General features: G+C 35.4%; 1 protein-coding gene across 3 annotated transcripts in view; it reads right to left on the bottom strand.

The window, feature by feature from the left end:
• Positions 1-26316, bottom strand: part of BMPR1B (bone morphogenetic protein receptor type 1B) — a 228052-nt gene that overhangs the window by 87016 nt on the left and 114720 nt on the right. For 2 of the 3 annotated variants that reach the window (XM_072405584.1, XM_072405586.1), the window contains exon 4: positions 20416-20487. The exons of the other annotated variant lie outside the window; for it this stretch is intronic. The gene's annotated coding sequence lies outside the window, so the exon portion shown is untranslated. The remainder of the gene's footprint in view (positions 1-20415; positions 20488-26316) is intronic. 3 annotated transcript variants of the gene reach the window in all.

The raw sequence follows: 26316 nt of genomic DNA, 5'->3' as shown, positions 1-26316 counted from the left end.
ATATTTTTCAACTTTGTTACATGAAGCACTGATTAAAATCTTTGACTGTATTATGTGCAATGCCCTCATCAAACTTGACCATCTCGTGGCATGTATAGGAAGGAGGAACTGGCCAGGTGGATGGCAAACGGGAAGTTTATGCATTAAGCTGATGAGTGAGCTGGTATCAGGTCCAGGCCAGGTGCATCAGCCGCCCTTCTAATTTGGTGAGAGATTTTAAACTAATGAGTAACATAAGCTGTTCTGCGGAACGTGGAAAACATTCGGTGCATTTTAAGTATGTTTATGTTTCACTCATGCAAATAAGCACAAACCCGAGTAGTTTATTTAAAAGGGCATGTTGGGTTGGTAACCTGACAATTTTTAAGGAAGCCAAATTAGGTAACAATAGATTCCATAGGCAATGTCAAATGCAATTTACATCTGTGAGTTTACCACCATGATGTAAAAGTTTATTTTATACTTCATTATTACAGTGCTGCATGGCATATTTGGTTCAGTTTTAGATACATTTGGAAACAAGTCTGGAAAAGCTTGCTTTCCTGCACAGTGTAAAACTTAAAGGTTGACAGTCTATCTAATTATAAATGTATGTACTTTGTACATGTTCTGGTGTAAAGTGGATTTACCCAGCTCAACAAACTAAGTGATTTATGTGAGTATAATAGAGCAATACTGGTGCCTGGGACCAGGACACAATATTCAATTAGTAATTGTGGTATCCACCTCTTTAAGGATAACTATAAATAATGTGGCACCAAAGATTATGGGTTTAAGTTTAGGTTATTGAATACAAAATTGAATACAGTTAAAATTCTAAAATTTTGAATTACACATATGAAAAAATATCAAACATTACACAGTTAAAATATCAGTGTGATCACTGATAAACCCCAATCTTTGGTGCCACTATATTTATGATTTATGTGAGTCTAGATTTAAAACAATGGGGTGGCCAGTCTGCACATCCCAACTGACCATCTGATTAGGCCTTGCCTATGCTTGACTGACTCTGTGTACAAGACTTAAGGTGCGTACACACTTCCAATTTTTATCGTTCCAATCGAACGACGAACGATCGATTGGGCAAAAAATCGTTCGTAAAAAAGTAACTGTACAATATCTACGAACGATCGTGTCGTTAACTCTATGTGCAGAATCGTTGCTATACGATCGTTCATATATATCGTGCATGAACGTTCGTCGTTCGTTTTCCAACGATAATAATTGGAAGTGTGTACGTAGCTTTAGTCCAAAAAAGCAGAGAACAAGGCAAAAACTGATGAGAGATGGTTTGGGTATCAAAGGTTGTTTGCTTCTGGCTCTAGTGATTGAAATCAATCTCTGGGAACTATACTGTACAGATGGGCCACAGCAGAGGGAACCCTAGTGTCAAATCATGCTTAGGATAGGTGTAGAAGTATAAGTCAAAAGATAACTAGACTAGAACATTTTATTGCTCAAATACAAGAGACTGTAAAAAGAACAGGCAAAAAAGTATCCTTTTTCACATCCTTTTCTCGGTGGAGCAATACAAGAAACAGTAGAAAGCACAAGGAAAAAAATGCATCTTCTTTCTTATCCTTCTCTCAGTGGAGCAATGCAAGAGACAGTAAGAAGCACAAGAAAGAAATGCATATTATTTCTTATCTTTCTCATGGCGGTGCTTGCTAAGAATACTCTCAAGATTTATAAATAGCCAGAATCAGTAAAAGTTGATTTAGTTATAGTCCGATTAAACTGTAATCTGATTTGAGAAAGAATGTGGGGCAGCCGATATGGTGGGTAATGAGTTGCTACATGCTACGTATGTGATAAAAGACAAAATAGGCAAAATACCTAAAGAGACCCGATGACTTTGCTCTGCAAAGGGGATTGTGGCAGTGTAACGGGAAAGGGCATGCCCATATACTTATATACATATTGTGCCCGTAACCTAGAAGAGCAATGATATCACTCACCTGGTCATAGGACAGTGCTGGGGCAGTGTTATGTGCTCCTTAATACAAGATGTGCTATCAAGTGTTGCAAGTGTTTGAAGCAGTCAGGATCTGTGAGGGACAGTAAGTATGTGTCGCTTCAAAGTAATAGGATGTGTTAGGAAATGTAACATTTTAGAGTTGTCAGCAAACAAAAATTACTTTTTAGAGATGTCCTTTTATTTCCTGTTGGGTCTTTGTGACAAGAGATAAACTGACAGGGTGTAAACCCCTGTTATACTAAACCTACAGTTATACCAAAACAAGAATCACAAAAAAGGCTTTATGGAGATGTTGTTGAATTTTCCCATTCACCAGCAGTTTTATCTAGAATACTATGCTTACTTTCCATACTGGTTTTTGGACAATGTCTTTACCTTGTACACCTGCAATTTTTAAATGAGATTACTAAGGTAACACTGTTCGGATATATTAATCACAGATTTTCCAAACCCAGTAAGTGTACTCTAAGCTTGAGCAATGACTCGAATGTCACTGAAGTCTTTCATCATGGAGGAATACAGTAGAGTTATTGTTTGTGTAGAATGCCACAGCTGACTAGTTTTTTCCTTTAGAGGTCTTGGTTCATAATGCACCTAGCACACCCTTCTAGAATTTAAGAAATGCTTTTGGAGTACACTGAAAAAAACAGACCAGCTCATGCATAAAATGAGGAGACCTTCTCCCTTCTCAATAAATGTGGCCATCCAACACAACTCATGACAAAGGATAGATTATTTTTCCTATAGTGAGCCACTTTCCCAGATCACTGTCAACACAAACCCAAACATTACCTTAGACTAAAAAAAAAAAAATAAAGAGTCAGCGTTCTGTGACACTAATTTCAGCTCAGAAGATACTACACGTATGCTTTTATTTGATATGGTGTGAAGCATTATGCAAACTATTTTTATTTATCTTGGATTAACTAACTTTTGGTCCAGGGCATACTAGATCTATACTTTACTGGGTCGATCCATACTACATCCCTCTCAAATGACTATTTTATTAGGAGCCACATTTATTGTGATAAATTGGAGTGTACTAAATGTCTATACTGCAGCAAAACAAACAATTCCAGCAAGTCCAGCATAAACTTCATCAATCTAGGAGAAAATCAAAGCTACCTTAGCTGACTCCCTTTGGTTGAACAGTTTTTTAACATAACTTTTCTACCCTTTCTTCATCTTTCCAATTCGCATTCCTCTGCTCCTAGATTCATTCTGACCTTCTTTTTTCATGTTATGTTTCCTTATGTCACCATCTGTCACCTACGACTATCATTATAGGTCTGGTAAACAGTTAATTTATGGAGGTATAGGACACTTGTTATAATACCTTGTCATCTCCTTCACTGCATTTTGCCTCCTGTCAACTCCATCTTTTATATTAGTAAAAATCTATTTTAAATGTTTTTTTTATTTTTAGGCATCATTACAAGATTAAATACAACAGAGTTCCGCCTCATTCAGGAAGTGAATGTCCTCAAAAAATCAACCCCAAAGTATTGGGATGTCACCAGGGAAGTAGATGAGGAGAATTCTCCTAAGCAGGGACAAAAACAGTTTCCATCCCCACAATTCAAAACCAAAAAAAGGTTTACAAAAGTTTTGCATTCATAAAATATTGCCAAGTTTTGTGAGTTGATGATGAATGAAAATGTGAGTCCACATATCATATGACAAAATACAAAACAAATTAAAAAAATTCCAAACTTGTGATGCTGATTACTATGATTACAATTATTTATTGAACACCACCACATTTTGCTGAGTACATGATCTATTATACCAGAATGAAATTAATTTATTTTGAAGGATTATTAAAAATCTACAATTCACGTTCACACAGAAAGGACATTCCAGAAGCTGCAGATTATCCGGAAGATACATAGCTGCAAAGCGAGGCGTGAATTCAACACAGTCTACAGGGTTTCTGTGTTATAATTGCCGAACTGTCCCTGACCGGTGAACTTTTACTGGAACAAAGCTGTTGAAAGTTCATGTACCCCTATTATGCACTCATTTTAATTAAACAAAAAAGATTATACAGACGTTGCACAAGGATTATCAAAATAGAATGGCGCCACCTGCCCTCGTAACCCCTTTAATTGGAGCAAAATCGGAGGTGCCAATTATTGCAGAGCAACTGTGAGGAATACATGGAACAACAACACAGCACACACTGGGCCTAGGAATTCAGCCTTCACATGCCTGCTGCACTGCTTTAACCATAACAACTGTGTGTTGTGCACTGTAGCTGGGAAAAACATAAAAAGTTCCACATTATGTCCTACCAATTATTTTTTGTTTAGCAAACTTTTTTACTGTTTTTTTTAACTCCTAAGCACTAGAGAAAAAGAGTCTGTACATGAATCCATCTCAAATAAAACATTACTGGTCCCAGGTAAACCAGGATTATCACAGAACAGGCACATGAAATGTTTCACTTCCTAGTGGATTTTAATTGTACAGCTAAAACTGCATCCATTGTAGGGTTTGGCTAAGTGTTTCCTTTTGGTCTCTATTACCTGGGTGATTACTGTCATTGGGAGTAAGGGGAAGTCTTTTTACAAAGACCAAAAACCACAATAAAAAAAATTGCTGATAAAATTATTTTCCACTTTAACTTTTAAAAAACTAATACCATTTTAAAATGGATCCTGGCTATGAGCAATAATTAAATATTTGCAAGTAAAGAAGTCATTATTGACCACAGATGCAGGCACTGTGGAGTAATTCAAACTCAAAATAAACTAAACTCATTTAGGTTTCTCTCTCAGCTGTTTAGTTAATCCTAACCCCTTGATGAGCTATATATAACTTGCTGCTAGTGATGTAGGTACTTGGATGAGTTCAGTGCTTCTGCTGTAAACTTTGAGGATGAACTGGTTCAAAGTGACTAGAGCTTCTTACAAGTTGTTTCCTGTATGAACTCTCGACAAGAAGTCATATCCAAAACTGAAAAAAAAGAGTTATAGCTTACACAGGGCTATGAACAAAATCACCTTCTACTCCTTCTGTACAAGAAACCTATTTATTTGCTTCATGAAAATATGCTAAAATGTACATTTTTGTACATAGTATCAAATGTTTAGGCCATTACATTCTTTACTGTCCTTAAATCCAAGGAAAAAAAGCATTGTAATAAATTAGTGAAATGTACTCTTGTAATATTTGGGAAAACATGTTTCTATCTAATATACTATTTATTCATTATATTTGGATAAAGTGTCTGTTTTTTTGCTGAACATGTATAAAACACATTATTTTTCAATTGTTTTAAACTTGTGAAAAACAAATCTATTCAATGTACAATACAGTATTACATTTGTATAATATTAAAGTAAATGCATTAATATTTTTTTTGTTATTAATATTTGTCAAGATCAAGTTAATGCTATTAATGCATGACTCCATCTTCCATCTGGCTAAATGTGCACACATACCTATGGGGTGTGAAAAGGTCACCAAACCCATCACTGCAAATCGAGAATGAATTCATCTTATCAAACGAGTCTTTGTCAACCAAATTACCAATGGGATAACTGTCACTACTTTCCACCCATTTACTTCAACAGTGGCAATGTGATCGAGAGTTTTAAACACTTAATTAGACACACTACGTCTTTTATGCTCTGCTAATTGTATAAAATGATGCCCAATAATTTTCATAAAAAAAAAAAATCTAAGCAGCTGTTAAAACTTTAATTAGGCAAATATGTGAGCACAGAGACATTGATGTCATGCCAAGCTAAGTTTTTCAAACTACATTTTCTAGCATTTCAATAAAATTATTAAATATTTTTGCTGTATTGTTTTTTTTTTTTTTTTGTTAACATTTAACAAATGCACTATTTCTTTGATTTAAGGTGGAATGTTAGCCAAAATCAGAAGTCCTTTCTGATGGTCCATTAGTGATCTGACAGGACAGAAGACTAAACAATTGTGAACCATGGTACAGGGTCTTTCAAGTGATAACCACAAAAGATAGTCTTGGGTGACAAAATTTACTTGTATATAGCTGTAGTGTTTGCTCCTGTTGAGTACAAGTTTACTCACATTGGCTTGTGCTAATGGGCCTGATTTAATAAAGCTATACAAAGCTGGAGAGGATACACTTTCATCAGTAAACATGGGTGATTAGCAAACCTGTAAAGTTTGCTAGTTCCTAGCAAACGTTTTAGATAGTGGACCAGATCCATTCCAGGTTTGCTCGAATACCCAGGTTCATGATGATGGAAGTGTAATCCTCTCCAGCCCTGGAGAGCTTTAATAAATCAGACCCATTGAGAGGCAAAAAAAAAAAAAAAAGAAATTCTGGGTTAAAGACTGTATGGGCTTTGCCTCAAAATGAAACAGTCTAGGACAGCGGTCGCCACCTGGTGGTCCATGAGAAAATGTTGGTGGTCTGCGGCTCTGGCCATCATACGGATCGCGGGCTCAGTCCTGTAATGGGAGAGTGGGCGGGTTCTGGCATCATGACGTCATTATGGGGGAAGTTTCTTTGAGTGACACCTGGCTCCCCGCGCATGTGCTGTCTGGAGCCTGTACGTTTAGTGGTTCGTAGGTCCAAAAAGGTTGGTGACCACAGGTCTGGGATAATAGCCTAAATACCACTCTATAGATTGTATTGGTAATATAGAAATGTTAAAAAAACTTGCTGCATTATGTAACCATCACAAAATATGCCACTAGAAACAGATAATTCAGGGAATGGTTAATAATATGAAATCACAGAAAATAAACAGATGTTATGATGATTCAAAACTCTAAGCAGATGTTAGCGTTATGATTGAGTATAGAGGATAAACAAGGAGTGGAAAAATGATTTCAATTGTTTTCTACTAGACTAACTTAGACTAACTAGAATGTCTACATTCAATATACAAAGCAGAAACATGGTAACATCACTGAATATTTTAAACAAGCAGGTCTATACAACACGAATGACATAAAATAAAGAGAATATTTCTTTATCCTAGGTAAATTTGTGTATTCCTAAGCTACAACAGTGTTTCTCAGATCCAAACACAGCTTTCAGGTTAAATCAGCTAAATACATTGCAGGTGTATCCAAGAAAAAAACAGTGCCAATACTCTGTTTGTTTTCTTTTGAAAGCTTCCACAGCCTAGGTTGGATACCCTGATACTTGTAAGAGTGCTGTAGAGAAAGGCTCTTACTTTCTTTGTGGAAGCAGTGATCTCTCTGAAGTGGTCTGACACCTTCCTACTGGGTCACACCGATAGCTCTGCAATCATTAATGCTCCCTGCAATGCGCTACCTCTAAACCTCATTTATGAAAGCTCTCTAAGGCTGGAGAGGATATCCTTTCATCAGTGAACCTGGGTGATCCAGAAAACCTGGAATGGATTTCTTAGTCACTTGCTATTTTTTAGCAAATGTTTTCAACCCTGGGCCAGATCCATTCCAGGATTTTTTGAATTACTGAGCTTCACTGATAAAAGGGTATCCTCTCCAGTCTTGAAGAGCTTTTATTAAATCAGGCTCCATGTCTCATTTGCCTATTATATTTAAATTAGTGCTGTAACTATAGGAAAGTCATATTTATGACATGATAGTGGTTAAGGCTCTTTTTGCTATAGCACCAGCACTCAGTAAATGCCCTTATTTTCTGTTCTTTATGAACATATATACAGTAGCGGGTATGTAGGTGGTGGTGTGGCGATGCTGGTGTGAGGGTAGGCTGAAACAAAACATTATTGATTAATGAGAGAAGCCCTGTGTATGTATAAAACATATAGTGACTTATAGTTTAGAAGTCGGGATTCTATATTTGGTCACTATACGCAGGGTAACTATATGCAAAAAGATACCAAAACTTACCAAGAAGTGAATTGGCTTTGCACCAAGCTGGTACTGAAATGGATGAATTTCCATGATTGTTGTAGAGGCTAATGCTAAAATTCTAATACTGTATAAACAAATATATAATAAATATAACTGGAGAAAAACAAGGTGTCATATTTCTTTAATGTGAAATGTAAAAATGTTGAAGACCGTATGTATACAACAAGTACTATACAGATTTAAATTAAATTTCACTTACAATTGTTAAAAAGAGAATTTTCTCTAAGTTAATGAAACATTTACACTCAGCTTCCATTTTTTTCCTAGAGTCCACTGAGTTTCCCTAAATTTTGTTAAATGTTTTAGTCAAAAATCAATAATCCTTATGAAACAAAGTAATACAAAAAATGCAGTTATATTGCCTATTAGTAAAGAATACACAGAAAGCCTCTTGGCAGAATGCCACTAGTGCATTATTCTATTGACACAGCTGTATGGTAAATGTTTGAAATCACTATGATGCAAGTTTTAGAGATAAATTGCAATATTTTTTATTTTACTGTTTACATCCTATTGATAGTTTAGACACCATCTGAACATAGTTTAAACAGGTAATCAACACATCGTTATATTAATATATCCGTAAATGTGGCATTCATCAAACACTGGCTGCATGTGAATCTTCCTGATGAATGTATATACTATTTAGTGACTGATTCATCTCCAGTGGATGCTTGGTGAATGTTACATTCATAGTAAAAATCTATGTCTAGATTTAGTATTGTTCTTTACAATATTGGTTAATTCCACAGCCTAACTGTGAGATTACATTGCTATATAGGATGCTATTTTTATTTTTGAATTTAACACGTCAGATCAATATTTCTAGAGTATATGAAATCCAATTAGTCTAGTTCTATATTAATGAAAAATATCTATTTTTTTAAAACATGTTGATATATCTACCTATATCAAGTTTAAAACTGAACTGTAGGCTGAAATACAAAACACAGATTCATGCAGTTCTGTCATCTTTAATGTGGCAATAAATACATTTTCAAATGAAAATAGTGTAAGTATATGAATCTGACTTATTATCAGTGTCATGCCGTCTGCCTACAGCAGGACTGGAGTTTAAAGCTAATTGCCTATGAGGAAAAGCCAATGAAATTATATGCTGACAAGAAGCACATGTAGTCAAGGAAATCAGAGTGACAGAGAGATGAGCTCATCACTGTTCTGCTTTTCCCCTCACTGTCCAGTCACAGGCTGGGCTTAGAAAGTGGGCTGAAAAATACTTATTTCCCTGAATATAAACATGAACATTTTCCAATCTGCCAAAATCAATTCTCAGATGATTCTCTGTCAAACACATCGGGTATTTCAGATATTTGTTGTATAGCTAATGTAGTTGGGACCTAATGCTCTAGGGTTGGACTTTGGAGGAAGACCAAACTTACATATCATGCAGAGCTTCTGAAGAGGAGAACAAATTGCATCTGAATGTGAATCAGCTGAATATGGTGAATGATAATGAGGTGATTGTGTTGAGTTTAGGTCAAGAACTAGGTAAGCTAGCAAATCTTTTGGAATTTATTTAAAAGCAGCAGTCATTTCTTCGAATGGAGGACGTAAATACAAGGGGTAGTGCAGACAGAGGCTCATGGCAAACATACACATCACACAGCTATTCATACTATAGTAACTACCTAGTAATGCAGTATATTATTTTCTTATAGTGCCACGGAAACAGCAACGTGTGTGTGGTCTTGAAGGCAGGATCACTATTGGATGCTAATGCAGACTTCTTTTGTGGGGTCCTGCTGCTTACTTATAAGGTAAAGAAAGCCAAGTTGTGCTTTACATAACTAACAAACCAGGTTCCTTTGTAAAAACAAATCCCTGCTTTCAGGCAATTTCTAGGTGAAAGTGGACAAAGATTATTCACTGCATTTTCTGACTGATGAATTAAATTTGCTTATCTTTTAATCCTGACATTACAAAACCCAAGACTTCAGACATTGATGTTTTTATATTTATTTGGGTAAGCCAAAAACTAAATGCATGGAAAGCATCTTAACAATATTTTTATGCAGCGTAAAGAATGAAATAATTAATTTTAAAATATTTATTAAAAAGGCACATAAAGGGGAAGCCAACCCCCCGTTTAATGCACCTATAAGAAAATCTCAAGGAAACAGGCCTGTATTGTTCTTAAAGCAGAACAAAGTTAGGCTGTTTAACGGGTTATAACAACCTGGCCTTTTAATTCACTTAGTAAAATCCTTTAGAATGGTAATATTTTTTTTACTCACTATATAAATGAAATACAGATGTCTCCAGCAAAGCTAACGACAAAGTGTTAAATGCTACTGGCAAATTGAACTGTTAGCCTCGGTTTTGGACTATATTTGAAATAGGCATGTTTGTACAGCTGTAAAATGTATGAAAAATGAACAGCTCTATCAGTCCAGAGTCAATCAATGCAACAAATGATATACTTTATTTCTGTAGCTTGTGATTTCTGAAATCTCTGCTTGTGCTGATAACTCCTAGTAGTTAAACTGTTTTTAAATGGGTATACTCTCTCAGATTATGTGATATAGTCTATATGTTATGCTTCCTTCACTATATGAAAAGATTTAAATGGCCATGTATGCAAGAAGTGATCCTTTGGCGGCCATCAGCATAGCAGTGCAAAAATTGAGTATACTGCAACCATGCAATGAGAGACAGAGGCTGCAAACCTGGTCAATTTAAAATGTTAGTGGTACCATGATGATCCTCTGGCTTTAATTTAATTTATAATTTTTAGGAGGAGGTTGGCAGTGGCAGGCCCTTTTTATCAGCAGGATAAACTTCTTAAAGAAGAAGTAAACTGAAAAATGCCTAAAACAAAAAAAAATACTTTTACCTTCAATCCCGTAGGGCAGTCTGATCTATCTGGTGGAGTCTTTCATCAGGTCCTGCGTCGTACGGGCATCCAACCCTGAGTCAGCGCGCCGGGCGGTGCTAACTTTACCTCTTCTACCTGGTTCTCTTCCTACGCCACCTGACCCAGGTGCAAGATCGGGTAACGTAGGTTGGAGAAAAAAGAATTTTCTCTTCCTATGAAAAGGCTCCTAGCATCTCGGGCATGCTCAGAAAAAGCACCCAAGGGCGTCCCGGGATGCGTGACATAGGTATCCTGGGAGGCTTTGCACTTCCATTCATTCCCAATCCCCTAGGCCAAGTATGTTGTGCTTAAAAAGAAAAAAACTTAATTTTTACCTAACATAAAAGGGTTGTCTACCCTTATATGTAAAGTGAAATATCTGAGTTTAGGTACGCTTTAAGTACACTTTGGCTTTACTCTATAGGTAAATGGACGCCTACTCTTACCAAAACATGCAGTGTTCTCCCCAGCTTCTTTTAGCCAGATGCACTACACGGTAACCAGTAACGCGGGTGTTTTTGAGTGGTTACTGAAAGGTTGGGTCGCAATACAGGGCCCCCACTCACCTACAGCCTCTTCCCACCCAGTTTAAAAACATTTCTGGGGAGAACACTGACATACTTCTAATGCACCTACACTGTATAGCCTGTCAACAGAAAAAAAAAATAAAAATAAAGAAAAGTGTTTACGAGTTCTGGCCTGCCCCAGACTGATTTATTAAAGCTTTCCAAGGCTGGAGAGGATACACTTTCATCAGTAAAGCTGAGAGATCCAGCAAACCTGGAATTCATTTATTTAATGCCATTGGCTATTTGCAATCAATTGTTTTGAATCTTGGACCAGATCCATTCCAGGTTTGCTGGATCACTCAGCTTTACTGATAAAAGTATATCTTCTCCAGCCTTGGAGAGCCTAATTATTAATAAATAAATAAATCAGGTCCTATGTCTTGTACTATCCTACTTATAGACCAAAATCTTCTTGTGTGTGCCACTCTGATTTAGTATCATGTTGTTAAAGAGGCCTGAATTATCTGGTCCCTGAATTAAGGCTTCGCTGCGTACACACATGCTATAATTGTTGTTGGAAATGAATGATCCACAAAAGATCGTTCGAAAATTGTTCACAAAAAAAGTGCAGAACCACTGGTCATTGACCCCGACGACCAAGGAATCCCACTGGAAATAAATGACTGTCCTGGCGGATCTGATTGGGCGATGATCGTTCATAATCTATTGTGTATACACTTTCTCCTGTACATGTCACTTCCTGCATTGTTCAAATGATCGTATCTGGAGTGTACATTATTGGTGGATTGTATTTGAACAATCGTATTGTTCAGCATGTACAGAATTGTGCACAATATGATCGTTCAAAATAATAGTGAATAATCGTTGATTGTTCATTTTCAAACCATAATTATTGTGTACCTAGCCTTAGTCTTTCCTATCTGGCTAAATCCCTGAAAGAAACATGTCGACAGACTTTATGCTGATAGCATTTACACAAGATAAGTACAGCAATGAATGCTGCTGAGCTGCTGCTGGAGTTGTTATCCAAATCCAATGCTTTCAGTATATACTAACCTTGAACCTGGAACCATGTCTAAACCAAAAGCAACCAGGCAACAGTTGCTTTTATTACATCAAAATTGGAAATCACCATATTTATCTAAGCACTTGTTTAATAAGACAGGAGTACTTATAATGTTTTCATTAAACAGGAGAATAACAGCAAGAGAGATATTAGATCTTAGGTAGGAAAAAACTCTATATATAAAAGGGAGCCCTTTTACCTATTAAGAGTAAGAGTATATAGAGTATATAGAGCTAAAGTTAGAGTATATGAAACCCAGTCATGAAAGTTTTAATAAAATAATATCTAGTAAGTCTGCCATGAAGGTACTCTGTGTTTGACTTGGACTTCTGCATTTTCACTCAGTCAAGTTCAGAGTTTGGTTCAGAGTTCAGTTTATTACTTATTAAAGAGATCATAGTACTCCCCTGCTAAGTCCCCTGCTCCCCTTGCAAAGTTACTGAAAGGTCAACTACATTGCATATACTTTTTTGGAATAGAGTACAACACCACATTTACAGCTCAAAGAGAATATTTAGAAAAAGTAACAGGTTCGCTTGAAAGTAGACACCCGATACCAATGCTCACCACTGCTTTGTTGCCCACCTATAGGGCTGGGCAACGAATATTAAAATCAAAAGACATAAAGAACTACATATATATATATATATATATATATATATATATATATATATATATATTTATATACACACACATACACATACCATTATTTATTTCAACTCAAGTTTCAACTCTAGGTTGGAGCCTAAACAGGGCTAAAGATCATTCTCCATCATCAACTGACAGCATTCAGGCACCATTGGAGTGCTGTATCATAGGAGGCAGGAGAATGGTATTGGTTATGTCACGAAGCCAACATGGCAGCTGACAAATACAGGTTAGTTTAGGCAGTTGAGAGGCTCAATTGTTAATAAATGGGTAGAGTATAGGTTTGCTTTAAAAAAAAAAAATCAAGGACAATAAATCACTTCACTTTAGTGTCATAACTTCTGAATGCTGTTCCAAGCTTTAAGAGATTACTCCTCTGTTGGGAAAAAATAAACAGGTCAGCTTTCCAGTACTTTTTGAAAGTATTTTTGGCTTGAGTATTTTTTAACCCATGGAACACATTTCACTACTTTTTTAGTTCACCTTTTTAGATATTCTTCATGACATAAAAAGTCCCAGCAGATCATTAATGTCACATATAAAGCTATAGATTAATATGCTATAGTTAGGAAAAATACATTTTTTAATTTTATTCCAAGTTCCTGCTCCCATGTTGTGAGGCGTGTGATAAAGACACATATACTAGTCTTAAGATCACGTGTGCAGTAAAGCTATGGTCCGCTCATTAGTTAAGGTAGCCCACCGCTATTTTTATTGAGAGGAAATTTACACTCAGATAACATAAACACTGCTCCAGGCACATCTGTAATTTCATGTTCAGCTCGATATTTAACTGAGCCAAGACTTGCGTATTTAGCATGCAATTTCCATAAACTACGACCTGATTAGCTGACCTGTTAATGAGCCCGTCTGTTCTGCTGAGCGGGAGTTTTAGTAGGACAAGTAGCCTCTGTTCTCAGGTTCAATCTGTTACAAATATAACAAGAATAAACTTTGGCTTCAGCCTGAAACCTAACACGGACTGGAACCTTCCATAAAAAGCAACCCACCCATGCTCTTAAAAATTTTATGATTATTGTTGCTGAAATAACATTTAAATGGAGCTGAAGTTTCAGAGAAAACAATCTATGTGCATACATCTAAGCTATTTTTGCTTGCTCCTTAACTGTGTTTCTTGGATATAATATGTTCCAGGTTACCAACACTCCATGAGAAGAAAATGGAAAAAAAAGATGAGGGGAAGGGGGTTAACAAGCATGGCACACGAATACTACCATCACATTTATCAAACAATTTTGTTTGGCTGGAAAGCAACCAGCTGAACCTGATGTACTTTTTCTTAGTTGTTCCTTTTATGTATGAAATTCTCCAAACTGACTCCCAACAAACCAACATATCAAGTATTGATATAAAATATGGAATCTGATAGAAATAGTGAATCATATATTTTAAGGTCTGCTAGCCCTATGAAGAAAAGTGAAAATAAAATGACAAGCTACTGTAAAAGAGTTGCACAGGTCTAGCAAAGGGATATCTAGTTATGGGAAAGGCTTAAAGAGAAACTAACTAGGTATTAAGTAACTTAAATATTGTTATTATATGGTTTGTCATGTTTTAGCTGTTTTCCTACATATCCTGATTTACCAATAAATGTTCAACACATTGAAAAGGATTTCCAGAGATTTATGGGTTAGCTAAACAGATTTACTATATACAATATTTGTGTCACAAACAAAAGTTAGGGGCTGGAAGAGAGTGTGTAGGAATTAGTATATAGAAAACTTCAGGGAGGGAAAGGATGGGCTACAAAACTTTGCCTTACCAGCTTATAGAAAATGAGTGATTCGCAAAAGGATCCCATTAGGCACTGGAAGCTGTATTTGCCTGACTGCTAATAATAATAATTAGCAATAATAATTGCATAATTTAAACATGCTTGAAGTGGCATGCATGTTTTCTGGACAGCAGTTTGCTGCTTATCTTTAACTGGTAAAGACTGCAAAATTCATATAGTTCCTCATTTGATTTATTTACAAATAAAATGTTCTAAACCTTGAGATAACACACCAGAACTCGATGTCCTGGGTCACCGTAGTTTATTCACATTGTCAGATTCAATTTGTTAGAAACTCGTATGACACTGCACAAGTAACAGGATTTCAAAATTACTAGACAACTATTACCGCAAGTGGTGCTATATATTATCACAGAGCTGAGGCTGGAGAGAGTGTTCTAAACATCTAGCTTGTATTCTGCAAGCTAAACAAATGTAAAAGCAAAAAAATCACCAAAAGCACTTTATAAATAATCATGTGTTTGAAACTTGCAAAAATTGCTGTTTTCATGATTAAAGAATAGTCTATAAATTCTAACAAATGTCAGTGAGAAATTTTCCAGGTCAAAGCCTCAAAACAATACATCCGTTAATTTTCAGTTCACATTTTAATTTTAAGCTTGATAGGGTGGAGGCAAAATAATTAACATCATGTTCTACATCAATAGGTTCAAGCACTGTAATTTTACAAATAGATCAAAGATATGGGAAAGAGATCACATGACAATGCTGTAGTTCCACCTGTGCGTGTTTTAGTAAGGAAGCCTGTATTTCAGAATCCTCAGAAGTCGCCAAGTGAAAAATACTTTACCTTCTACAATCACATATATAGTTATAGAAATGAGATATGAAAACCAATAAATAAATGCATCCTGTTTCACTCTTACTTTATACAAAAAATTTCTATGCCTACAACTCCACGGGCCATGTTTATGATCCTTGTGGTCATTTACCAATATTAAACAGTCAAGTCAAGTAGACAGATAATGAAATTATAATCACTTATGGTTCACCTACTGTTACTGTTTTTCTTAATAAATATAATATTAAAAACATGGTAAAACCTGAAAAAAAGCCAAAATGTTTCTGCCATACAGCTAATACAGCTCTGCCCCAGGGCTAATAGGGTCATATTTATTGCCTTCTGAATAAATCCTCACCTCCTACGTTATGGTTTGCCAATTGTGCAGTGTATGTAGATGGTATTATCTGTCAGTCATTAATACTTGATAGATAGTTGTTCTGTATATGCACTAAAATGACATCCAGTAAGAAGGATTATCTGTAGAATTAATAGGCACCCAATTATGTGTTCCTGGGAGCAGGATGAGCAATCAGAAGTGAGAACTTTGCTCATTAAATACCTATGAGAAGAAGGCAATGGAATTACCGGAGGTACTTAACAAAGTGTGGAGAAAGTAAACAATAAATGACCAAACATAACGGGATATGTCTCACTGCAAAAGAGGCTACATTTACCTCACTGTAGTCTCACAGCATGCATATGCAGTTTCTCATATTTTAGGTATGCTTTGGATGTATACTACATGCATTACCTCATAGCTTTTTTTCTCTTTTTTTACACAATAACGTTTATGTATAAATGAAGTCTAAAGCCCATTTGTTATTTGCTATTTATTATCCATTTCAGGTTTGCTTGATCACCCAGGTTTACTGATCAAAGTGTATGCTCTTTCTTTATTAGAGCGTTAATAAATCAGGCTCTATATGTGGGAAGAGCCGGATTAGGGTACAGTGGGCAAGTGACTACATGAGGCAAACAAGAGGCTTTACTATATATATTTATTGATCACAAAGTCCATAGTCATGTCAATAACTACCACAGTCTTAGTCCTCTGCGATTTTTGTGCCAGAAGAGCCAATTAATCTACCAGCATGTTTTTGGAGGTAAACCTCACAAAATCAGGGGAAATAAACAATTTCCAGGCAAGAGTGTATACAAACTAACATACAATTTTAGCCAACATTTTAAACTTATAGGTGAAATAAATTCCGATCAATTAACATTATTTTAATAGCCATATATATACCATGGGTAGCCATTTTTGCTCTGTGAGTGGGGGTAAACCCATGAAAGGTTGTCCTAAAAAATGTTAACTGTTGATCCAAATAACAAAAGTATCACAAGCAGCACTTTACTTGTTGCAAATGCATGAAAATGCCTGTGAGTATCTCTCACCTCAGACAAACAACAATTTAAGGAATTTCCCAAATACCATTATCACTAATAGTAAAGGGACTTTAAAGCTCAATAATCAATGTTTGCAAACATATCAAAATTAAATGTCTTTTAGGGAAAAAAACAAACTAAGGAAAATGTTTTAGAGAGTAACATTTAATTTATGAAGATGATTTTCCATTCATCTTGTCCATTGAAGAACACAGCTCCCTGCATCTGGTAAATCCTGTTAAGCCTGAAATTGATACTAAACTGTCCCTGGCTTCACTATACAATATCAGATATCTTAAACTTTGCATACATATAACATACTTTACATTTTTATGTTCATTTAAAAAAAGGAGAACATGTATATAGATATAAGTAAGTTTTGTTTGCATGCATGGTTTCCATAATAATTCTTATTCATTTCACATTATACCACAAATGCAACAACATATCATACATCACCACAGAGGAACCACAGACACACAAAGAGGAACCACAGACATACAAATCCTGTAGAGGAAAAAGTTGCCAAAGTTACTCACTTTGTCTGTGAGTTACAAGACATGATACTCACACTGGCCCAGGTAATGCGTTTCTAAAATGCAATGTTTTTGCAAGGCATACGTGTTCCTGAGCTAAGGTATGACACATATACACAGGTCATATTCCAATGTATGGATCTCTTGTGTTACAGCTAACCTTAAGCTTATATTACAGCATGGGTGGGAGTACACAAACACAGGGGCTAATGATGTCTGAAACATTAATGTTCATTGGAATTCGTTCAAATTTATTTTGTGCAATGGAAAGAAAAACACCTTAGAAAGAGCATTTGTTCAGTATGTTTTCAATGCCCGCTGATGCTTTTGGACATCATAAAAAAAGACATAAAGCACGAGAAGATAGCCCAGGTGTTCTCATACCAAGATCTGTTCACCCTGTGGCTGATATATAAAGACACTTAAGGCATTTGTCACAAGCTGTCATCTGGATATTAATCTCAGCCATGGCCTTAAGCTTTGGGCTACCATAAATCATTTGCTATAGACTTAATTGGTAAAATTCAGACGCTCCTGAAATTTGTGAATAATATTTATAGCAGATGACATATACTTTCAAAGTGCACAAGAAAGATTGCTAAAGTTTTTGTGACGGTTAATACTAAATTGTAGGTAAAATATAGAAAGGAAAGCAAAAGCCTTTAGTAAATATTTTAAACTTTTAGGTGAAACAGATAAGGAGATAAGGCTCAAATTGAATTGTTGCTGCAAATAAAAAAGTATCACAAGTATTGCTGCAAAGGCAAGAATATCCCTTGCCAGTGTCTCTGTATGTATGTATGTATGTATGTATGTGTGTGTGTATATAGATAGATAGATAGATAGATAGATAGATAGATAGATAGATAGATAGATAGATTTAATTATTTATATTTAAAAAATCCTAGGCTTGTATGTGGCCCTTAAGGACTAGAGTTGTACCTTTATTCTAAATGAATGAAAACGTAGATTTGTCATGTGGATAAAATAAGTGCATATCTCAGAAAGTATTTTGTGAATATCTAACAACAAATAAAACAAAAACTGACAGATTATTTGAATATGATCACTAAACTGTAAGTAAAATATTCAAACATATATTGAAAATTGCTAATTTTCCATGAATGGTTGGCCCACCAAATTCAGCTCAAAAGATAACACCTGTTGCTAAAAGAAGTCCCCTACATGGGAGCGTAGGAGGTATGCCAGAAAGACCTTGCTGTCTAAAATGAACAATATGAAAAAAAGGGTACAGATTATCCTGCAATATATATACAAAGACAAGCAGCCACAATTTAAAGATGTAAATGTTTGGTCACAGTAACAGCAGCCATGCTTGGCCCAATGTATGGCTTATAATTTTCAAATCATGCTTTGAATCCTGCTCCATATCAATTTGTAGTGGACGAGAATGGGAGGATATTTGTCAAGTTGAACAAGGAATGGGAATTTCAGGACAACAAAAATCCAAAGCACAGTAGTAAATCCATCAAGAAACTGGCTCTGATGAAGACAAAGAGGGTTATAGACCTAGTGAAAGCCCTTATCTGAATCAGAAATGTTGTGGGAATAGTCAAACGATCCAGAGAGAAGTAAGCAGTTATGCAAAATCTCCACAAGTTGTAATTTCTGATAAATTGGGCATCATTTGCTTTTGAGGCCAAATGGGTGCTTACTTTTGAGGCCAAATGGGTGCTTACTTTGTCTAAAGCACACCATTACAGCTATTGATATTTTTGTTTAGATTAAAAAGACCACCTTTCCTAGTGATTTTCAATTCACCTGTATCTGTAGGGACTGCTTGAAAAAATCAACAATTTTTATGCTGTGTGTATATTTACATATATATATATATTTCCTGGATTCCTCCACAACCCGTCTATTAGATAGTGTCTGAAAGTTTAAAACAATAGACTATATGCAGATTTTATTTATGTAAAATACTTAAGGTATGCTAGAATTTAGATTACATGGGAGAGGCTTAAGAAGAGCAATTTTTTATTCATGACAAAAATGGTCCTTTTTTTTAAAAACAATAGAACAATTTGGTAACACTGCCTGCCTTGGTGCTCCACAAATTCTTGTGTAGTGTTAACCTAAATGTCAGGGCTACTTTAATAAACAAGCATTTAGGTTAACACCAAATGTCAAACCCACAAGTTGTGAATTTCAGCAGCATATTAAACGAATCATAAATACCATATATAACACAATGTATAGAACATACCAAAGCAAAGTGATTGTCAACAAGCATTGATGATCATTATGTTCCTGAACAATAGGATGAAGCAAGAACAATGCCAACATATTAGCACTACGAAAATAAATAGTAAATGTTTAATGTGTTAAAAAATATTGGGTAAATTTAAACTATTAACTTCAAGCAATCACAGGAAGGCTAGAGCATCCCATGCTGACAGCCATCTGTGTTACTTACCTTTTACTATGTGCAATAATTATCACTACAAAACAATTGATGTACTTTTGTTTGATAACATGGGAGTTTGACATGTGTGATTATGCAGAGTAGTCATTATGAAAGAAAAGAAATAGGTTAAATAAATCAATCCATTTTTTTCAGTTGTTTTAAATCTTTTTATATATATCCCATATCTGTTGTACTATTACATTTATACATAGTATTTATTATATGTATTTTTGTCAACATTAATGATATTTTCCTATGGCACTTTATAAACAATTTTTACAATACTCAGTGTAATTGTATCATAAATATCATTAACTGCTTTCATATGAATGTCATTTTTCATATACATTTTTAATGTAGGCATAACTAAAAACTTAAGTAAATTGAGAACAATCAAAAAGAAAGGCACAATATCTGTATTGTAGCACTGACATTTCAGCAGAGCACCTGCTGTGTGCTGCACTGACTAGGCACAATTAAGACAAGAGATCACTTACTATAAAGTTCACACTCCCCTTCTCATTGCTTGTAGCAGGACTGCCTTGAATTCAACAGTGAAAAGTCAAAACCTGAAGATTACAATAAAAAAAAGGAAAAATCAGAACCATCGGAGCTTGTTGCTGAAGATCTCTACCCAGCCACTTGCTGATCCCTGTTGGTCTCCTAAACTGCAGTGTAGCGGTCTATAAATATTGACCCTAACACTTGCTCAGTACTTTACTTGCTCATGGAACAGGTCTGTGTTACCGTACACCATGGTAATACTCAGTTGAAGTTCTCAGCTGCTCAGACAAAGCAGTGGATTGGCTCACTATCCTCCAACAGAGTGCCTGCCTGGAAATACCATTTCACTGCCAGCTATACAGATGCTGTATGCCTTTCCAGGGGCCCAAATCAGGAGAAGGAATGAAACATGCATGCTCACCTTTTAAAGGGAAATAATCTTTAGTGCAAACATCACTTGCATAGAGCAGCAGATGTCAGAACGCAGTATACTGCTTTGCCTCCCACGCTGCCTAAAACCTAAGTCTCAGACGAATGAATAGCATTTGATTTCCATTGCTGTCCTTTGGTACCCATGCAGTGAATGGGGAGGGCTTAGAGGAGCTGGGCAGCTTGCCACTAGAGGTAATGTTCCAGATTTTAGTTTAAAATAAAATAGAAGTCTAGGCTGGTATTTTCCAACACATGTTCTATAAATTGTATATAATGCCAGTACAAGATGACTGGCACTTGCTACTTTACTTGAACAGGTGGCAAGAGGCACTGCTTTTTATTCTGCCAAACCACTTCATACAAAACAATTTCTACAATTTTATGTGCAGCACAATGAATGTATTCATTTATGCTGACATTTACAGTGAATAAACACTCCTCAATCATGTTATACATTTTCTGATAATAGATAGGTTTATATGAAAATGTTTTAGATTTTTGGACAGCACGGGAGGTCGGTGTGTGTGTCATAATTTACTAGTATGCTGTGCAGATAACAACTTGTCTCCTCCAGTTTACTTGAAAGGCATATACAGTGATGAGAAAAAGAAAGTAAACCCTCTTTCAATGAAGCATCTCCATTTTGGCTTTATTTTTGTTAAAACAAATATTAAGTGGAATCTGGTGTGTTTTACACCTAAGTTTAGATGAAATTTTACATTTTAGTTTTTTTATGTCCTGATATGCACCTTAGCATTAAAAGAGGGTGTACTTTTCTCATTACTTTAGGCTGCAGCCTCATTTCTATTTTTAGTTGGATACTACATTGTAACTGTTTGATTTATTTGAATATTTAAAATTAGTAAGTGATGGCAACTGTAACTTTGTGAAAGTATCCCAGCACATTTCACCCAGTGGAGCTGTTTGCAGAGACCCAAAAGAGAACAACATTCAACAACTAATAAGTGATTGATATTGCTGAACTTACAAACATATGAGAATCCTATAGGGAGGAATCAACAATCAGGTTTAAAGTTTTGTATTAGAAAGGATGTAATCAGCTAAACACAGCTGAATATATACTTTTTTGTTTTGATGTTTCATTATTCTGATGGAGAGGAAAGATAATCCACAACATGAATCTGTAAAAGATATTAAGAGATTGAGATATCCATCATAACATGTCCTGAGGAAGCCCTTGTGGGTAAACGCGTCAAAGACAGTTTAAATGGAAAAAGTGTTTTACATTGTTGCCTATGTACTCCAGAAAAGAAAAAAGGACATGCACAAATGTTTTGAATGTTTTTAAATACTTGTATTGAGAAAATAAAATTGTGTAGAAATATTTTTAAAGAAAAAAATCTTGTAGTGACAGTATGTACACGACTTAAAAGTCCCATCGTCGAGAAAAAAATTCTTTTGATTTCAAATATTTCAACAGGGATGTGGTGTGGTGTTGAGAAGGAATTTTCCTCCTCTTCTCCCAAATGTAGAATCCTACGTTCTAATAAAGCGGAGGATAAGAAACTCCCTCAAACATCTTCTCTGGTGAGGAATCTTCCAGGTTCATGTATTTCAATGGCAGTAACTAATTCTCCACCAGGAAATCTTTCCCTGAATGTCAGATTCCCTGCATTATTAAAAGAGCACTAAGAGGAAAAAAAAAACTTTAAATGCTGCAGAAAAAAAAGAGTAGGCTTTTAATGTCAAAACGTTTGCCTTAGCAGCTGCCATCTATAGCTAAGATTCTTAGCAGTCCAATAGGTTGCCGTCTAACGCAGTAAATTATTCGCGTACATCACATGCTAATTTTGGCCTCAATGAAAACACATTTAATAAGCCTCATCTTGCATGTAATCGCTTCATTGCAGGAGATCAAGGTTGTACACAGCCAACAGGTGCGGCAATGATTCCTACTCAAATAGATTACTTGATATTTTAGTGACAAGAAGGAATCTCATCTTAAGCACACTGACACACAGCACAAATAATCAAGTAAAGACCTAAGTCTGTTCTTTAAAGTATACATATGTACAAAATCAAGGTAAGTGATATAAAAAAAAGGCTCCTGCCCATCACTAAAAGCTGCCTTTTGCCAAATTATGCCTGTACAGGATCCAGCACGGTTTACTGTCTGTCATTGAACTAGCACATATTCTTGAAGTATTGTATTTGAAATATTGTGCATTTTGCTGCAGATAAGTAGGAAATGAATGAGCTGACAATGAATATTTTACATGTAAAATGACTATAGGGCCCATTCATAATTACAAGAAAGGATAGATACAGAGAGGGTCTTTTTAAGCCTTGCGATTTAAGTTGTTTACTCAGATAAAGAATATACATATATAGGCTATATTCTCAAGAACAATAACAGTTGTAACATGGATGATGACAATAAAAATCTCTTGGTCTCTTAATTCATGATAAAAAAAAATGCAGTCTACGATCCCAATGCATTTCGCCAATAGGCTTCCTCAGGGTATATCTTGGAGACACCTAATAAATCGATGATCACTAAATCCTGTATGAGATAGTGTCGTGTAGAAAACAGAGGTGTGCTCTCTAAGATTTTTTTATTTCTAGTTGAATATCCAGGAAATATTATGGACATCAAGCTAGGTTTGGTAATTCCCACCCATCTTTTTGGATCGGAGACTGCAATACTATTTTTGATCACGAATTAAGAGACTAAAATAACTTAATAATCATCATCCATGTTACAACTGTTATTGTTCTTGAGAATGTAAAAGCTTGTGTATGTATTTCTTGATACATTCTTTATCTGAGTAAACTCAACTTAAATGGCAAGCCTTAAAAAGCCCTCTCTATATCTATACTTTCTTGTAATTATAAATTGATGATTTATTAGGGCTAGCTTAAAACCAAAACTATTAGAGAAGAGTTTTCCTCTTTACCCTTCCTTTTTCCCTAGTTGACTATAGAACCATTAAATTGCTGCTCTTCACACTACATGCCTTCTTCTACATGCCATTTCTACATAGCAGTTTATCATTAGCAATGACTGCAGGATATACCATGAGTTCTGACTGATAATTGTGGTGCTCTATGGAAACAGGAACAAAAAGGTACTAGTAAGTAAAACATACATTCCTTGCCTAAGACTAGCCCCTAGCAATCTCCTCACTGTCTTTATATATGGCCTACACAAACTCATGTACTATATGTACATGAGCATTTGCTTGCATCATCACAGCAGGGACTTGCAATTTCCCCTATTTAAATCAATGCAAAAGCAGCTTAGAGCAGATCAGATGGCGTTCAGATATATAGGGAATATATAGGGAATCATAGGGAATGCTTCTGTATAGGGAAGCAATAGTAGTAAAAAGTATTACACCTAAAATAATCACAGATTTGCCTGTTTACATTATTATTAAGTATTTATATAGTGCCATCATATTGCGCAGCGCTGTACAAAGTCCATAGTCATGACACTAACTGTCTCTCAAAGGAGCTCACAACCTAATGTCCTTACCATACAAGGTTTATGCCATATGTGACTCATGTAGTCTATGGTCAATTGTTAGGGAGAAGCCAAATAACCTAACTGCATGTTTTTTTGGGATGTGGGAGGAAACCGGAGTACCCGGAGGAAACCCACGCAGAGAACCTGCAAACTCCATGCAGATAATATCCTGGCTGGGGATCGAACCAGGGACCTAGCGCTGCAAAGGCCGGAGTGCTAACCCCTGAGCCACCGTGCTGCCCAAGCTATACATAGTGTAACATAAAAAAATACTAAATAAATACAAATCTTGCCATCTTTCAAACATTGCCATCAAATTGTGTATTCTCTTTACAATCTTACTTATATTTAACAAAAGTATGTCACGTTAGAGCCTGTCTAAACAGTTATGGCAGTTTATATCGAGCCATGTAAGCATTTGCCCCACACTTTAACTTTAAAGTGCCTTTTATGTTTTTCTTTTTTTAATCTACAACAGCTTATACAGCAGGGATTGCTTTCTGACAAAATGGAGCAATAAGCAATTCCACTGTTTATTATACCTACACAAATCTGTTCATAGAGGGCAAGCACTTCTTGATATGAACTGCAACAATGGGCAGGGCTCTGCAGTTTTAGTAAACATCAAGAAGTGATCCTGTTGACTACCAGTATATAGTATAAAAAACAAATGTGAAGCTGTACCTTAAAACTGGTCAACATTGATGTTTGAACAGATTTTTGCTGAAAGATTTTTAGACTTTTTAGGCATGATTCTAAATAAAGGTTAAAATGAACATTTACCAATAAAATTCTAAAATCCATTTATTTATGACAATTAAAATCTATAGAATTCACATCAATTTTACATTTTTCTCTTTGTATTGCTATTCTACTCATTTTGTGGATTGATGTCTGCTTCCTTAGGAACAAAGAGACCTATTGTAATAGATTTAGAAATAAATATCTAAAAACTATTCATTGCCATTTATTGAAAATACATTTTTAACATTTTTTTGATAATTTTGGGTATCTATTATAAATGCTTAATAAATCTGCCACATGATATCAAATCACAATCTGGTTACACAATATCAAATATTTAGACTGGACATATTATCAGTAAACTAGAAGCTATTGTCCAATGGGAAAGCGTGCAGTGTCCTATATAGGAAAATAAATTGGACAGTTAGGTAAAATGTTGTATGTATTATATTAAAATATACAGTTGAAGGGTTTACAGAATACTTTATATAATTGTCTCTTTAACCACAGAAAGGCTTGCACTGACTGCCTAAAGCAACCAAACTGATATTATTATTATATCTTACTGGACTGGAAATTGCAGGGAACTTTGAACTACTAGATAATGTGAATATTGTCTGTGTGGTTGTACAGAATTTGATTACTTACACTGGTGAATTAAACCACTGACCCAGCCCGTACTATTGTAAAATATGAAGGGCTGTCATCATAGGTCTAACATGAACATTTCTTTATCATCTCATATATTACACACCTGTAGCTATCTGCAGTCTAATTATTGACAGCAGGAAAGAGAAAGTGATCCCAGGCTTGGGCTCTGCACCACTGCTGTGTTGTGTAACTTAAGCATCAGTATAAACACTATTTTTAGTTTTACCCAGCATGTAATCTCCAGTTAACATTTAGGTTGCCTTGCTTATATATAGTTTATTGAGTTATGTTTATTTGAAAAAAAGAGCCACTGTTTTAATAATGTGAAGAAATAAGTATACCCCTTGCACATTGTTGATTTTTAGCATATTTGAAAATGCAAAAATCCTCCTTCAAAAATTGGCTACGGATAAATGTGATATACCGTATTTTTCGGACCATAAGACGCACTGGACTATAAGACGCACCAGTTTTTTAGAGAAGGGAAATGAAGAAAAAAAAGATTCTGAAACAAATAGTGTCCTAAAATATTTTATGTGCATTAAAAACCAACATCACAGTCATAAACACATGTAAT

Source organism: Pyxicephalus adspersus, chromosome 3 (assembly GCF_032062135.1).
Source record: "Pyxicephalus adspersus chromosome 3, UCB_Pads_2.0, whole genome shotgun sequence".
Taxonomy (NCBI): Eukaryota; Metazoa; Chordata; class Amphibia; order Anura; family Pyxicephalidae; genus Pyxicephalus; species Pyxicephalus adspersus.
Note: the sequence above shows the minus strand (reverse complement) of the source record. Positions and strands in the feature narration are given on the sequence as shown.